At 48.9% G+C, this 15,068-nt stretch overlaps 1 protein-coding gene across 4 annotated transcripts in view; it reads right to left on the bottom strand.

Annotated features, from left to right (window-relative positions):
- The window catches only part of CHD7 (chromodomain helicase DNA binding protein 7), a 128,295-nt gene extending 114,510 nt beyond the window's left edge, over positions 1 to 13,785 (bottom strand). For 2 of the 4 annotated variants that reach the window (XM_040545710.1, XM_040545709.1), the window contains exons 1-2: positions 13,271 to 13,751; positions 11,088 to 11,190 (exon numbers count right to left, since the gene is read on the bottom strand). The gene's annotated coding sequence lies outside the window, so the exon portion shown is untranslated. Of the gene's footprint in view, positions 1 to 11,087; positions 11,191 to 13,270 lie in introns of all 4 variants that reach the window. The other 2 variants (XM_040545706.1, XM_040545708.1) reach the window with 2 other exon arrangements.
- Positions 13,786 to 15,068: the final 1,283 nt, after the last annotated feature.

Raw genomic sequence — 15,068 nt, 5'->3', positions numbered from 1 at the left:
TCCGTGCTGAGCACGGCTCCAGCTCAAAGGCAGCAGCATGTGCCCAGTGCCTTCTGCTAACCCTCCAGCAGCCACGAGGTCTGTTTTCAAAGCCTTGTAGCAATCAAGGTTTTCACAGGCACAGGAAACACTCACCATAAGCCCCAGATCACACCCAAATGACATGCCTTTCCCTGGGACCACGCAGCTGTTCAGAGATTGTTTGGTTGTTGTTTAGTTTAGTCAGGACTTCACATGGAAGAAAACCCTCACAGAAAACATGAGTCAAAATGGCTAACAGCATCGCGTCTGATGGAAAGTACTCTGGCTACTTCTAAACCTAAGCTCAAGATCTCATAATCACAGACTATTTAGCAGAGTTTTTTCAGGAAACCATGTAGAACAAGGGGGAAGCTTGCAGTACCTGATCTCAACACACAAAATACAACTTGTTTAGAATATAATCCTAAGAAAGATATTTAAACGATGCAAATTCTGAAAAATCACAGGCTATTGAGACACGGAATCTGAATACTTAGAACGGGTTTTTAAAAGTGCTAAGAGTAAGAGTCGGTCTGGTATTTAAGGACAGCATTCATCTACTTCACGAGAGCAGTATCAAGACAAATTAACGCTTGGTAAATAACCAAGATCATGTGATGAGAGCTGATATATAAACAGCAACTATTACAAGCCCCGATATGGCAAACCTCAAAAGACATCCTTACAAACCTGGTATACCAGTTTGGAGAAGCACTGAAGTCCCTAGCTCCCAATCATCGCTTAGCCCACTAACCCTAAACAGGAGAAGAGAAAAAACCACCCGAGCACTTGGAGGTGCACGCACCAAACAGGTACTTGGCCCTATATCCTGTCAATGCACACATCAGACAAAGAGCATCGAATGCACTCACTGGAAAGGAACGTACTTTTTCCTGTGGCAGAGCAGAACTACGTGCTCAGAACTCCTCCTGACCTTTCAGTAAGCCCTGTGCTGTTGCACGGACCATGCGTTAGCAACACTCATTCACCAGTCAGCATCAGCAAGTGGGAAAATACCTCCCTTCCTTCCCCCCCCCTTTTTGTTTTAGGCTGCACTGTTTCTCAGTTCCTCTTAAGCACTTCCTGTAGCAATGCCCACCACTCCAGACACCTCCAAATTTAATCCACTGGAATAAGCAGCCTTTAAATTAAGGTGTTATAAGGTCATATAGCAAGCAAGATGATCGGATTAAAGAGGAAGTGGAGTTAAGTTAATACTGAGTCACTATTTTAAGTTCTGCGTTCAAGACAACAGCACGATAGCCTTTCAAGTGTAAACCAGCCTTCAAGCAGGAAGGCTAAGAACTTTCATATTTAAAACCACCCAAAAAAAAAAAAAAAGTTTTGTTTCTTTTTTTAAATCTGAACATGAAATGCAGGACAAAAATTCATCGGACAGACAAGATCTGGTCCCAGAGACAGATGTTTTACAGCTGTGCTTTGGGCTTCCTAAAGCCCATTAGAGCTAGCACATACAATTCCTAATGTAAACAAGCTGCTTTTAGTAACTACAATATTCACTCTGAACACACACAATGCGGGTCAGAGCCACCACTCCTCATAGAGTTTGCACCAAAAGAAACGTGCAATATCCTTGGTGTCCCGAGCTCAAACTTGGAAGTCCCCTCTCCTGCTCCTCCTGCCAGCCCCTGCAGCTCCTGAAAGGGCACTTTTCAGATGTAAAACCTGCAGAGAGGGACCTATATGGTGCACCACTATTTATTTATTTTTTGATAACCACGGCAAGTGTTTACCTTCCACTAAGGCACATACAATTGTCCAAATCTTGAGAAAAAGAAGGGAAAGAATGAACAAGATTCCATTATTTCACCTACTCGGTACCTTTCTGTCACACTGCAGGCAGTTTACACAAATAACTTCGCAAAATAACCACGGCTTTTCAGAAAGCAAGCAGTTTCTCATATTGCATTACTGCTTCTCTGAAAGTTACCTAAAATCCTTAGGAAGCCAGAGCAGAAGTTACAATCAGAATTCCTGACTTACGGTAAAGTGTTCACTCCTCGTGTGAGCTACACAGTGTAAACTGCCTATTTCTCTCTCTGAAGAGCAGCAGAAATATAGCAAAATAAGAGTAACTACATAGCATGTTATTTTACTTGCAGTGCATTTTTCCACCCATTTCAAACAAATAAGAGTGATGAGATTGTGATTAAATCACTGTGAGAAAGCTTCAGGTTACCAGAGGCAACATAGTCTTAGCTGTCTGCTAAGAACAAGAAATCCCATACTACCCCAACCTAACATAGGAATGATCTAGATACTTAGCATAAAGTTATTCATAACTCATCCCACTGAATTAACATTAATTTGATCAAATTTGAGACGTACGAATTGAGTCAGAAGGTTGTTGAACCTAATGTAGAACTTCAAGCTTGCCAAAACAAGAATCACAGAAAAAAAATAAAAAAATGCACAGAACAACGTACTTTCCTGTGAATAAATTGTTTAAAAGATGAAATACTTCAAACTTGAAATCTCAGACAAGCTATCAGTAAATCTTCTAGGCTTTTGTTCTGCTACCTCAAAAGAAAAACTGATTTCTAGACAGTGGTTTATTAATTCTAACAAACTGTTTAGAGCACGCAATCCATACCATTGCTAGAATAAACAAATTTCAATATCAATTTGAACTCAAGCCAGCACATTTTTCTTTTGGTGTCCTTTGCTTCACAAATGATTATTCCATTTCTATTTCTCCCACGAAGGTTCCCAGGCAACTGATCCAATCCACTTGCTCACTGCCACCAAAATGAAAAGATGAAAAGGGCTTGCTGCTCTCCAAGCCACAGGCCCCCCTCGTCCTTCGTACCAGCTCTGGTGTTCATCAGATCCTTTTATGAGCCAGTTTGATTCATTACAACAGCAAAATGCTCTCCATTTTACTGAGTTATTTTTCTGCCATTTTAGTGAACTAAAGTGGTTCACAGAAGGACCTGACAAGCACTGCTGCTAGAGCCGGGCGCTGGGGAAGAAGGGTGCGGGGGAACAAAAGCAACGTGGAAACTTCTCCTTTCACAACCCTGTCCTGTCAAATTAGCTCACCGCCTTTCCCAAATCATAACCTTACTTACACAGGAGTAGGTGGACCACAAGGTGACATGCAATACCTTCCAGCTGTCTTGAGAGCTACAACATAATTTACTGTAATATGTATTCTCAGTATAGATTTACGTACAACACTCCAGCAGGAAAAAGATATATAAATTGAGTTCTTGCAAAGATCATAAATAGTAAGATAAGCGTAACTCAATTAGAAGAGAAGGGTAAAGAAAGCTTTGCAGATATCATCCCAGTTAAAATAAAACAAATAGCCATTGAAAAGTGACCACCAATCTCAAAAAGATGCGTGACAGAGAGAAGCTACAAGAATTTTTGATAAGGAGGAAAAAGCAAAGACTTTGTGTTTTCTCCTGAAGTTGTCGCCAGTATCCAAGTAAACCTATTACAGGAGGCTGATATCCCCGTTTTCTTAAACTCCAAGGGAAAGAGCCTGGAGGGGGGCAGCCAAGCCAACAAGGCATTTTACCACGGGCTGGTTCCAACAGGCTCCTGGGTGTTCTGACCCACGTTTCTCTCTGTGGATCCATCTGCCTCGTTCTGTGACGCACGACCTACCCTGGACATGCCACTTTGCTCGGGAAGCGAACAAGGACCAGATCCATCACTCCAAAGAGACAGCAGCAGTGAGTGGGATGCCTCCGCTTGCTCTGATGAAGCTCACACACACACAGGCCCCCCAGTGCAGAAACAACTCATTTCAGCCTGCACTTGAGAGAAAAAGCACCCTGTCCAAAGCACTGCCATTGTTATGCCTTACCAAATTAGACGAGGGTTTTCAGCCTTCTCAACCCTACCAGCTGCCTGCCCAAAAATCGTAACGCCAGGCAGCCTTGAAGCACTCCACGCATCCCCGAGCACCACAGAGATGTCTTTGAACAAGCCATGAAGGAAGAGGGCAGCGGATCCCTGGCCGTCCCGCCAGGGGATGACACTGGGCGCACAGCCGGCACCCCCGCTGCTCCGCAACAGCCCCCGCCAGCTGGGTTCCTCCCAGGGCAAGCATTCGGGTTGCCCAACCACCCCACGCTGCTCAGTCCAGTCGTGCCGCGAGTCACGGGCCAGCCTCGGCTGGGAAATGGCAGGTTGAGGGGCAGCGAGGCCTGCCGACAGCCTGTCAGGCCTAGTCTTCTTCCTCCTGGGGGAAGGGGAGAGGTGGTGGAAGGAGAGAAATACATCGGGAAGAGAGATTAAAACGACTCTTTTGTGGCAGGGAAACATCTTCTGAGAACAGAGATGGAAGCAGCTCCTTTCATCTGCCGTCGGGGTTTTCTTTTTCAATGCCCCAAAGCCAAGTAACCATTTGTCGGTGGGAGGGGGAGAGCAAGGGTGTGAGGTGTTAGCTTATTTCCTGGAGAACTAGCCATTTAACTCGGTCACCTTAAACACAGCATTTCTTTAAATCTAACCATGATTAAGTGAAAAGGCACACAAACCACTTCCCCTCCTTCCATTTTTCTTTTTTTAGTTTCAGTGCAACATCTAGCACATGTGACTTCTAAGACTGTCATCTACTACAACAATTACCAGACCCAAGCTGGAAACCACGCTCCTGCTCTACTGCTGTCTTTAACAAGGTCGTTCTTCCAACAGCAGAGCCATTTCCACAAAACAACTCCTTCCTTCTGCATGGATATCACAAAGCTCAAATCTTGCTAAAAATAAATAATTTTTTAAAAAGTACGTTCACCAAGAGTTACTCAGGTGAGTAAGGTCACACGGGCTGCATTACTCCAGAACCGTAGTAAAGCTGAAATGCAATTTTTCAGTGACCTCCTTGAGGTTACAATGGCATTAGGGAATCACGTAACTGCCTTCACTTACTTCTGTACGAACAAACCAAAATGAAACACACCTTTGCAGAGATCAAGAGCTGAAGCTGCTCGTTCACTTCCCTCCAAAGAACGAATGATTAAACTAAAGATGAATCAGGCTGTACTCCATTCACAGAGCTAAGCAAATGCAAAGCATAGCAGACACCTCATAACAGTACTGATAAATAAAGTGAATTACTTAGCAGGTCTCTCCCAGACTTACCTCCTGAGGCAGTCAAGAAACCCCTATTTAACTCACTTTCTGAATGATTCTTTCCTAAATCAAGAGAGATTAAATTGCTTGCTATAAGCTCTCAGTTTAATTTGTCATGGTTAAAACAACTTGAGGCAAGAATTACACTCTTAGCAGGAGTCCCCTCGTCAGAGTTTAAAGGGATCTCCGGACTCAAGTAAGCAATGGCTAGAATGACACTGGGCCTTTGCTGAACCACCCTGGCAGGACTGTACCTCCCTGTGACCTCTGCATGAAATCTGGGCCAAAATCCTCCCCAGGAACTAGCAACATAGTCCGAGTACCTCTCAAACCAACACCTGGAGAAGATGACCTATCTGCTTTTGTCAGGCAACAAACAACAAAATCCAACAAGTAGCTACTCCAGCCCAACAGCAGCAGAAACCAGAGCACAGCCTCAAACAGCCAGAGGACTTTCCTAGAAATATGCCAGGCAGTTCATGCAAAAATATCATCTTCATATACTGCCTTTCAAGCTAATAACTGCAGTTATGGTTATTTAGGTATTTCCGATCCCACATAAACGATGTACATTCAAATATGAAACTAAAAAAACCAGTTACCTGGAGTGCCAGATTTCTGGACTTCAGAGACGCTGTCCTACCCCGGAATATTTAAGATTCTGAAAATTGCCATATCCTAGCTACTAATTAAGATGCATCCTTGAAACTTTCCAGTCTCTCACCTGTGCAATTTTATCTCAGCCTTATCAGAGCCATTTTTGAACGTTAGCCTTTTCGTTACCTTCCTTTCTTTAATCCTCCTTATTGCAAGCATTAAAAACAAAGTTGTATCTTTCAAAGTTGTATCAACCTTTCTGTTTGTCTTATTTTCAACTCCAAGAAACACTAAACTGCTGTTTGCTGCAGTCCAGGCTGACACCTTCCTGCAAGACATTTTACCAAGTAGCATTTCAGTTTTGGATTTCTATCTCAACAGCTACATCGGCAAACTGTCTCTGAAGCAAGGAAGATGTCCATGTAATAAACTATCGTTAACATGGATTTCCAGCTCACTAGACCATCCAGGTTAGCAGTACCAAAGACATGAACTGAATTTCTCCATTCCTCTCACACAGGGGTTTGTGTCATATTTCTCCCAGAACAGCACTACCCCAGCACTTTCTCTGATGAAGCCTTTCTCCTCTTTTTGTCCTGCTATCTCCAAACCTCTAAAAGCCAGCAATTCAGCTCAGCTTCAGTTAGATTTCCCTTGAATCCTCTCTGAAAGAACAACCACTGTTCCTTAGCACCTAAAAACTACCCATTAATAAACGCTGTTTACCCTCTAAATAAATCCACAGACTTCCTGTATTAAGATCCAGGACAAAAAAGTGCCTTTGTTAAAGTCTTCCTCGGGCTTGATCCAGGTCCCGATCTCCTTCACCACTGGTCGCACAGCCTTGGTTCTTCAAACCTTCCTTACTTCTTCAAGGAGCATCCCAGCCCCCCAGGCAAGCTCCTCCCCATGCCCCAAATTTCATCCTTTGGACGGGGTTATCCTACAGCTGCTACCTCAGTGCACAGAAAGGGTGACGGGGCCGGCCTTCTCCAACACGCCACCACGCCAAAAACCATTACAACCCTAACACCTAATGACAAGGGACTGCTGCTGTCACGAAAGCAGAAGTCAAAGTGATAAAACTGCCCAACGGTTGGTGAAGGAGCCTTCAAAAGCCACCCGCAAGCTGCAATGCCAGCTGTCCCATGCCAAGACCGCATCAGCTGGGCGCAGCCGCTGACTCGTCCCGCGCCAGCAACGCATCCTCCACACTTTGGGTGGAAAGCGGTACTATTAGGAGCTGAAACGTGTGCTTATTTTGCAACATATCCTAATTATCTAAGGCTAACAAAGAAAAACGCCACTGTTAAGAAAACAAAGAGTGATATAAATTGGAAAGAAGATTAAAAAGCTTGTGGAAAGGCACAATCTGAAGCGGAAAGGAAGTCTAAGGGATGTCGGAGCAGGGAGGTGGAGGGGTGAGGAATAAAACATTTTGATTTCAGAGCAAGACTGGTTTACCTGCACCTAAGAAATCATACTTTGTACATCTGATGTACACCTCCATCGGATGCTTCTAGAAGGGAAGCTTACTTTGTAGACAGATATCAAAATGAACTGTAGGGGAGACCAATTTCTTTCGGTATCTCTAAGAAGAAATTTTAAAGCCAGCTACCTGTTGAAGTCAGAGCAGTAAACAGTAAGCTCAACTGAAAAGCTTAAAAAGTGTCTCAAAGCCATTAAAAATTAAAGAGCTTCCAAAATTATTCAGCACTGGACTCTCCAGCATGCTGCCTATTCCCAGGCAGGTAAGTTGCCGTGCCACTTGCTATGCTATGCTAACCAGCCCCTATGTAAATGAAGCCTGAGCAGAATAACCTCTAGGATCAAGCCTGGATATCTGAAATTTAATTTTCCTCTCAGGACCATTAGGATAAAGGCAGACATTTTGGCTGCAATGACTTTTTCCAGACAATTGATTCTCGAAGTTATTTATTCCCACCATTCCCCTCAAGGCCCTCTCATCACAGCAGTTGTCTATGTCAGAGGAAGGTTGGATGCAGCTCCCGTGAAAGCCCAGCAAAACCACACCCAACATAGCTATATAGGTCACTACAAAGCAAAGGGATCCCTACATCACACCAGCAAGGGCCTCTGGTTAGCTCCTATACACCAATAAGCCTGCAAAGTCACTGTATTTGTATGGCATCGTAACACGTAGCTCAACTGGTAACGAGCACTCTTTTACTGAATTTTAACTTTTAAATTAGATTGGTTAAATTAAGCAGTATGCTCTTTTTTTTTTTCCTCCTTTGGAAGGAAAATATATTTAGTGGAAAAGCTGCAAAATAACCAGGATGTTTAGAAACTGAGCAGCATTTGTGAAACAAGAGAACCCAACAGCATGAAGATCATCGGGTTGGACTTGGCTTCTTCTAGGTGCATGTTTACATCTTTGAAAAGTCACAATGTTGGAAGCTAAGAGCTAATCAGCTTTTGTATACTTAAGAAATCCTTAAGAGCTTTGTTGTCATATTCAGGCTCCTGGAATGTGTCCTTTAGGTCACAGACTGAGTCTTTTATTTATTTTTATTTAGTATCATGTCTTCCAACTTCATACATTGAAATCTTACTTGGAAAATAACTGTGACGTGGCACTTCCATGGCCACTGGTCTGGGTGAAGACAGAAGCCACTGAGACTTACACGTAGGTTCTACAGATGGGAAGAAATCAGGAGGGAGAACTCTTTCGTCAGGTTTGAATATCTTGTCAGAATCCTAAGAACAATGTGGGATGTTCTGCGTACCGTGCCTTACTCTTTCCTCTGAAAGAGTTGTAAAAAAAAACAAACAGTAATAATAGTTGTACTAGGAGTTTTCTTTTGCCTTTTATTGTTTCCAAAATACAGACAATACTGAGACTTTCTTCCAACAAATCCAGCGCAGCTTGTATTTGTGCACCGAGTTATTCACGGAAATATAAGTGAGGGAAGCAATGAAGTTAATGTCTGTCTCAACAACGAGGCTAAATAGATGCAGTAAATTAGTACAGTAACTCTCCGGTTGGAAAAGTGAAATCTAAAGCCTCACCTACACAAAAGACTCATTTGTACAAAAGGCAGTTTAATTATTTACCAAAATTTGCAGTTTTCTCATGTAGATTGGGAACAAAAGTTATTAGTGTTACTTACGGGCATCAGTTAAGCAGCCCATAAATCTGCACAGTTAGTGATCTGTTCGCAGCAGACAAATACAAAGGGGGGAAGTCAGGATTTAAGGGAACCGGGGGAAGGGGGTGTTCAGACACACGCGACTCGTCAGGCAGTTGTCCGTGCCCTTGCTAGCCATGCAAATTTATTTGAATAATGCTAGGTGCACAGCAGCAAACACCAGCCAGCAGGTTCTGAACACTTTCCATCTCAGAAAACTAATATAAAAATAAGATGAAGAGGAAATATGGGACAGAGCTAAGGCACAGGATTTAAGGCAACCATGTGTTTATTTCCACATTCATCCTTCCTAGTTACTTTTTTCCCCCTCATCCTATCAGAACAACCTTTATGGACCACACCATGTGCTAAAAACAAACAAAAAGCAAGCAGCCAGACACTCTAGGAAGCTACAGACACGGCCAAACCCGGAGCCCCAACATGAGATTTTAAGCAAAACCTGCAGAGTGCTGCACCCGGGCCTTTAACCTTGGCAGACAAATTGCACCTGGGTTCCTGTTAGGGCTGAGCCCACGTCACATTCTTAGGACAAGAAACCCCACAGATTTAGGGTGCCTGGGCCAGGTCCTGCCCGAATGGCCGGGGCCAGCACACGAGCCTCTGCAACTTCGCTGGCAGCTCCTGGCACCTCTGCGTGCGGACAGCGAGCTTCACGTCCTGCCAGGGCCTAGCGTTATTTCAGCGCTAATGAGAAATACCGTGGACGTTAATCAAAAGCTTTTCAGTGCTAAACAGCAAATAATCCCGTGAAAAAAAGCCGCAATATAGCTGACCGACCCCTCGACATGAAACGGGAAGTCTTACAGTGCTCCTTTGACCTAACCCTTCAGGTTTCCACATCAACCAATTCAAAAGAAAGTGGTTACAGCTCCGGTCTCCCACCACTGTACAGTTTGGACTGCAATAGGCAGCATAGTCCCGCTATATCCATATTTTGACCAATATTTTTGTGACACCACGTACCTAAAAATTACCTTTTCCCTAAAAGGACCATGTGATCTTCTGCTACCATTGAAACTTCCCTTGATTGCTGAAGAGGCAATAAAATCGTTTCAGATTTCAATCTGAGCAAGTTTTTCCATTGTTTAAATAACCTACCCTGGATTTACAACTAATAACAGAAATATCATTATATTGTTAAATATTTAGTGAGATATTTGGTCAAATACGATTATCCAATTAGTATCAGCAAGTCACTAATTCAGTTAAACTTGCAATCGCAAGCATTTAGTGCTCTGAGGAGAGTCTGCTGTACAGCTTTCAAAATGATCTTTTTTATGTATTTCTTATTTAATAAAAAAAACTTAAAGAGGCTGAAAACAAGCAGCTTAGGTTACAACAGAAAAGCAGGACAGACTGTGCTTGAAAAATCTGACATTTTCCAGTGCTCTAGCTGGGGAAATTTTGTTTTGTGTAACTGTTTCAAACTTCGAATGATGCCTGGTAGAAAAAAAAATTACTTTTTCCAAGCAGTTGTGGTTTTATCCTAGAGGAAAATCGCACACTATCTGAAGGATCTCTGAGAAACCCTGAGCAGCTGTAACACCAAACAAGAGGAAACAAGCAGCGCTCCCGCTTTTAGTAGCTAGAGATAGGAAAATGTTAAGAACGTAATGTCCTAATCACCTGTTACAAACCTCAGAAACAAACGGTTAATTTTCCCCTGGACTGCAGCTTGTTTTAAAAAGCATTACGAGAATTTTTCCGCCGCTGTTAGGAAGGCAGAGCTCTGGGAAGAAGCTCCCCTCTAACTATCTCCTCGCTGCTAAGTTTGTCAGTGGCCCCGTTGTCTAGCGTGGGTTTAAGCAGAGCAATGTGATTTTCCTCCCCCCTTTCTTTTCAAACGAAAAAGAAAAAAATGCTTTGGAAACTTTCAGGACAGAAGCTGGAGAGCTCAGAAGTTCCCCCTTAGCAGCGCCGAGCAATGCAGAGCAGAGTCCTGCAAACGTGCCCAAGCATCCAGCTACATTTAGCTTTCAGCCTTTTTATTATCATGTCAATGAATGGGCCCCAGTCAAATTAAAGCTGCCATTTAGGTTAAAGACTAGAGAGCCTCTGTTGTGCAACAGCGAGACAAAAACACTCCAAGCGACAGATGCAGCACTCACTGGAAAACGATGGATTTCAATTTTAAAAAAATAAAAAAATCCCGATCATGCTTTTTAATATGAATTATATATTGATACTCACACATTACCGCAAACTAACGGGATTTATAATGGGATAAATCAGCTACCCATGCTGCTAAGGTCATAGTCATTAAGATTTTTTTGCCGTCGTTAGAATGGATGATCTGTGAGAAAATGAACAGAACAAATTTTTTGTTCAACTTGCTTGTTTGTGTCTCCGCTAGTCCCAATACCACGAGAAAAAAAAAAGGGGGGGGGGGACACAAGGGGGGGAAGGCAAACACATTCTCCCGAAAGCCCATCTTCTAGTATAAACACAGCTTGCAATCTGCTTTGATGAAAGTAAGAAAAAAAAACAGAGGTGCACATCGACAGAAACAAACTTATTGCACTGAGGTTATTCTGATATTCCCCGAGCCAAAAAAAAAAAAAAAATATCCAAGGGAGTGGGAAAGCTGCTCGCAAAGGCAAAAATCGCCCCTTTCTGTAGTTGGAAGGCACGCTCGGTACCTTCCCAAACGAAAACAAAGGCGGAAAGTGGGCAAGTACGGGGGAGAGTTGCGCGGTGCATCCAGCGATCCCTCAGTAATTCAAAGGGAACTCCCCGGGCATTGCTACTTTTCTTTTGTCCATTGTCTGTTTAAAAAAAAAACTAGTTTGGACCCGGGCGGTGTGGAGAAGTGAGCGGAGGAAACCCAGCTCCGATTCCCAGCCCCTGCCCCGAAGCCGCCCTTTCCCAGCGCGCCCCCTCTATAAAAATATATCAGGGGAAAAATAATAAGAAGAATAAATTAAAAAAAAAAAAAAAAGAAAGAAAAAAGGAGGAAAGGAGGCGGGGGGCGGCTCGGGGGGTCCCCGCAGCGTGGGAGCGTGTCCCCCCTTCGGTGCCGCTACCGGGCTGGATGCCCGCGATGTAATGATGGCTGCTCGACTGCAGCTCCTTCTCCCTGAGACTCGGTAACAACCCTGCCCCCCTCCTTATCCCCCCCCCCCCCCCCCCCCCACCCCCCCCCCCCCCCCACCCCCCCACCCCCCACCCCCCCCCCCCCCGTACACACACACACACAGACAGACAGACACACGGCCAGGACGGACGGACACCCGGCCGCACGCCCCGTCGCTTCCCACTTCCAGCGGCTCCCGGCGGGGCGGCGGCAGGGCGCTGTGTGCGCGCCCCCCCCCCCCCCGCGCTTCTCTCACACAACACCAACACACGCCGATCCCCCCCCCCCCCCCCCCTTGCACACGCACACACACACGCAGCCGCCACCCCGGCCTGGCCTCGCACCACCTTTTCCGCTCCCCGTGCGGTAGGGAAAGAGAAGGGAGAAAAGAACCGGGGGGGGGGGGGGATGAGATGCGCCCCGACCCCATGTGCGTGACCCTCCGGGGCTCGCCCCCATTATGCGGCCGCCCCAGCAGCGGCAGCAGCAGCAGCAGCGCCCCGGCTGGCTCCGGTCCCTCGCCGTCCCCTCCTCCTTTCTTTCCCCGGCCCTCGCCGCCCCTCCCGGTGCCACCCTCCCGCCGCCGGGGCAGGACAATCGCGCACACCGGAGCGGCACCGCGTGCTCCTTCCTCTCCCTCCTCCTCCCCGCCCGCCTTCCTGGGGGTGCCCCGGCCCCCATGTGCCGGCCGGGAGCGCGGTGCTGCCGGGGGGGCCGTGCCGAGCCGAGCCGGGCCGGGAAGCGCCCTCACTTTGTTAGCGCTTGTTGTGCTCGGCAGCCCCGGCAGCGTGGTCAGCCCCGGGGACGGAGGCGGGGGGGGGGGGGGGGGCGGGGAGAGCGCTCCCTCGGCCCCGCCGCCCAGTTTCGCTCAACTTTTCCCCGGATTTTCAGCCGCCCTCCAAACTTGCCGAGAGGACCGGAGTGTGTGGGGAGGGGGGGAGAAAGGGGAGGGAGGGGGAGGGCGGGGAGGGGAAGGGCGCCGCCGCTCCGGCTCCCGGTGCCCTCCCCTCCCCGACGGCAGGCGGGCGGCCGGCCGGCCGCAGCACAACAAAAAGCCATTTACACCCGGGGAAGTGCCCCGCTGAGCGCGGCCCCCCCGCCTCGCACCGAGCCGCCACGGGGCGCCAGCATCCCCCACACGCACCCCGAACCCCCCCCCCCCCCGGGACCCCCCTCCCCAAAACGCCCCCTTTCCCCCCAAAACGCCCCCTAGTCCCCTCGCACAACCCCCCCAACACCACCACCACCACCACCCCCCCCAGCCTTAGCCCCGCCGGGGACCTGCCTCCCGGTCACTCACCGGGCCGGTGCGGGGCCGTCGGGGGCCGGTGTCCCCCGCTCGCTCCCTCGCTGCCCTCCGCCGAGGGGCCGGGGAGGAGGAGGGGACACGCTCCGGAGTTGGTGCCCGCTGGCCGGGGGGGGCTCGCACACGCACACGGAGTTGCTCGCTCGGCCCGGGGCTGGGCTAAGAGGGGAGGGAGAGGAGAGGAGAAGGAGGAGGGGGGGGGGGGGGAGATCCCTGGCCGGGGCGGGCGGCGCGAGAGGAGGGGTGGAAGGGAGGGGAGGGAGAGGAAGGGTCAGCGCGGGGCTCGGGCAGTTTCGGGCTCTCCGCCGGGTCCCGGCTCCGCTTCGCTCCTTTGTGTAATTTCACTCGATTCAAGTTAATCCGATAGTTCCCGAGCGCGCCCGCAGGAGCCGAGCCGAGCGAGACACCAGCCAGCCAGGCGGCTGCCGCGGCTGCCGCCCCCTCCCTCTCCCTTCTCCCTCCTCCTCCTCCTCCTCTTCCCTCCCTCCGCCGCCACAAGGCGCGCCCCCGACACCGCCCCCTCCCGGGGGCGAGCGCTGCCGGCGCGCCCCGCCCCGCCGCGACGTCACCGCCCGCCCGGCATAATTTATGCGGGGGGGGGGGCCAAAAAAAAAGGGAAAAAAAAAAAGGAGAAAAACAAGGAAAAAAAAAGGGCAAAAAAATAATAAAAAAGAAGAAGCAGCAGCAAAACGCGCGGCGGGGGGGGGGAAGGGCACGGGGTTACCCCCCCCCGCGGCCCCGTGGGGGGTCCCCCGAGGAGCGGGGGGGCTACGGAGCCCCGGGCTGGGGTCGGGGTCGGGGTCGAGGGGAGCGGCGCGACCCCATGGAAATGCCCCGGGGCCGCCCCCGGCCCGCCCCCGTGTGCCCCGGCCCGGGGGTTGAGGGGTTATTTGGGGGGGCACAGCCCGGTCCCCTCCCAGTCCAAAGGAGCGCTCTCGGCGTGGCTGCAGGGGGGCGGCTTCAAACTTGAGGAGGAAAAGCTCTGAGGGGTCCCGGCCCACCCTGTGGGGCCGTCCCGGGCGGACTTTGGCCGGGCCGCAGCGGCCATTTGAGGCCGCGCCTCGCCCCGGGCCGCATGGCCCCGCATCCCACCAAAAAGGGGGTGAGCGGTGTCCCCTCCTCGCCCTGCGCCCGCAGCGCGTTTTCGGGGACTCTGCTCGTGCTACGGGACAGAGTTGGAGCAGCGGAGATGGCACCATTGTGGGGTTCCCATCCAGCACCTTGTTGGTTCCCATCGCCTCTCCCAGCGCGTTGGCCAACGCAACGCCAAAAGCCCCGCTCGTGTCTCGTCTTCGCCCCCCTGCCCCAGGCGGCCACCAAAGCACGGCCGTGGCCACCCTGAGGAACGCAGTGCCCATGTCCGGGCCTGCTCCTCGGGGGAGCAGGCCAACAACGGTCAGGCTGTGGTTGCCCTGGCCTCCTGGGGGCTGTCCCACACCTCCGACCAAAATACTCGCCAGGAGCCGAGAGCACAGCGCGTTCCTCTTCTTCTTAGTGGTCTTCCATAAGTTAAAAATAGCAAGTGGAAATAGCATCTAAAAAAACCCGCCAACTTTAAAGCAGCATATGCCCCGAGTATGCCTTCACCAAAGTTGCTGGGTTTACGATCATGCTATTTTTAACATGCATTTCTCCACCATGTGAAAACAAGCCCGCCGAGGTATCCTCCCACTTACCAAGTGTCATCAGTTTCAGTTTTCTCTTGCAGTTGTTGACAGACCAGGGAGTAAACAGCCTAGAAATACTGACTTACATGGAAGTCTGGTTTTCTGCACGCATCACCTGGCCGCAT

Source organism: Cygnus olor, chromosome 2 (genome assembly GCF_009769625.2).
Source record: "Cygnus olor isolate bCygOlo1 chromosome 2, bCygOlo1.pri.v2, whole genome shotgun sequence".
NCBI lineage: Eukaryota > Metazoa > Chordata > Aves > Anseriformes > Anatidae > Cygnus > Cygnus olor.
Note: the sequence above shows the minus strand (reverse complement) of the source record. Positions and strands in the feature narration are given on the sequence as shown.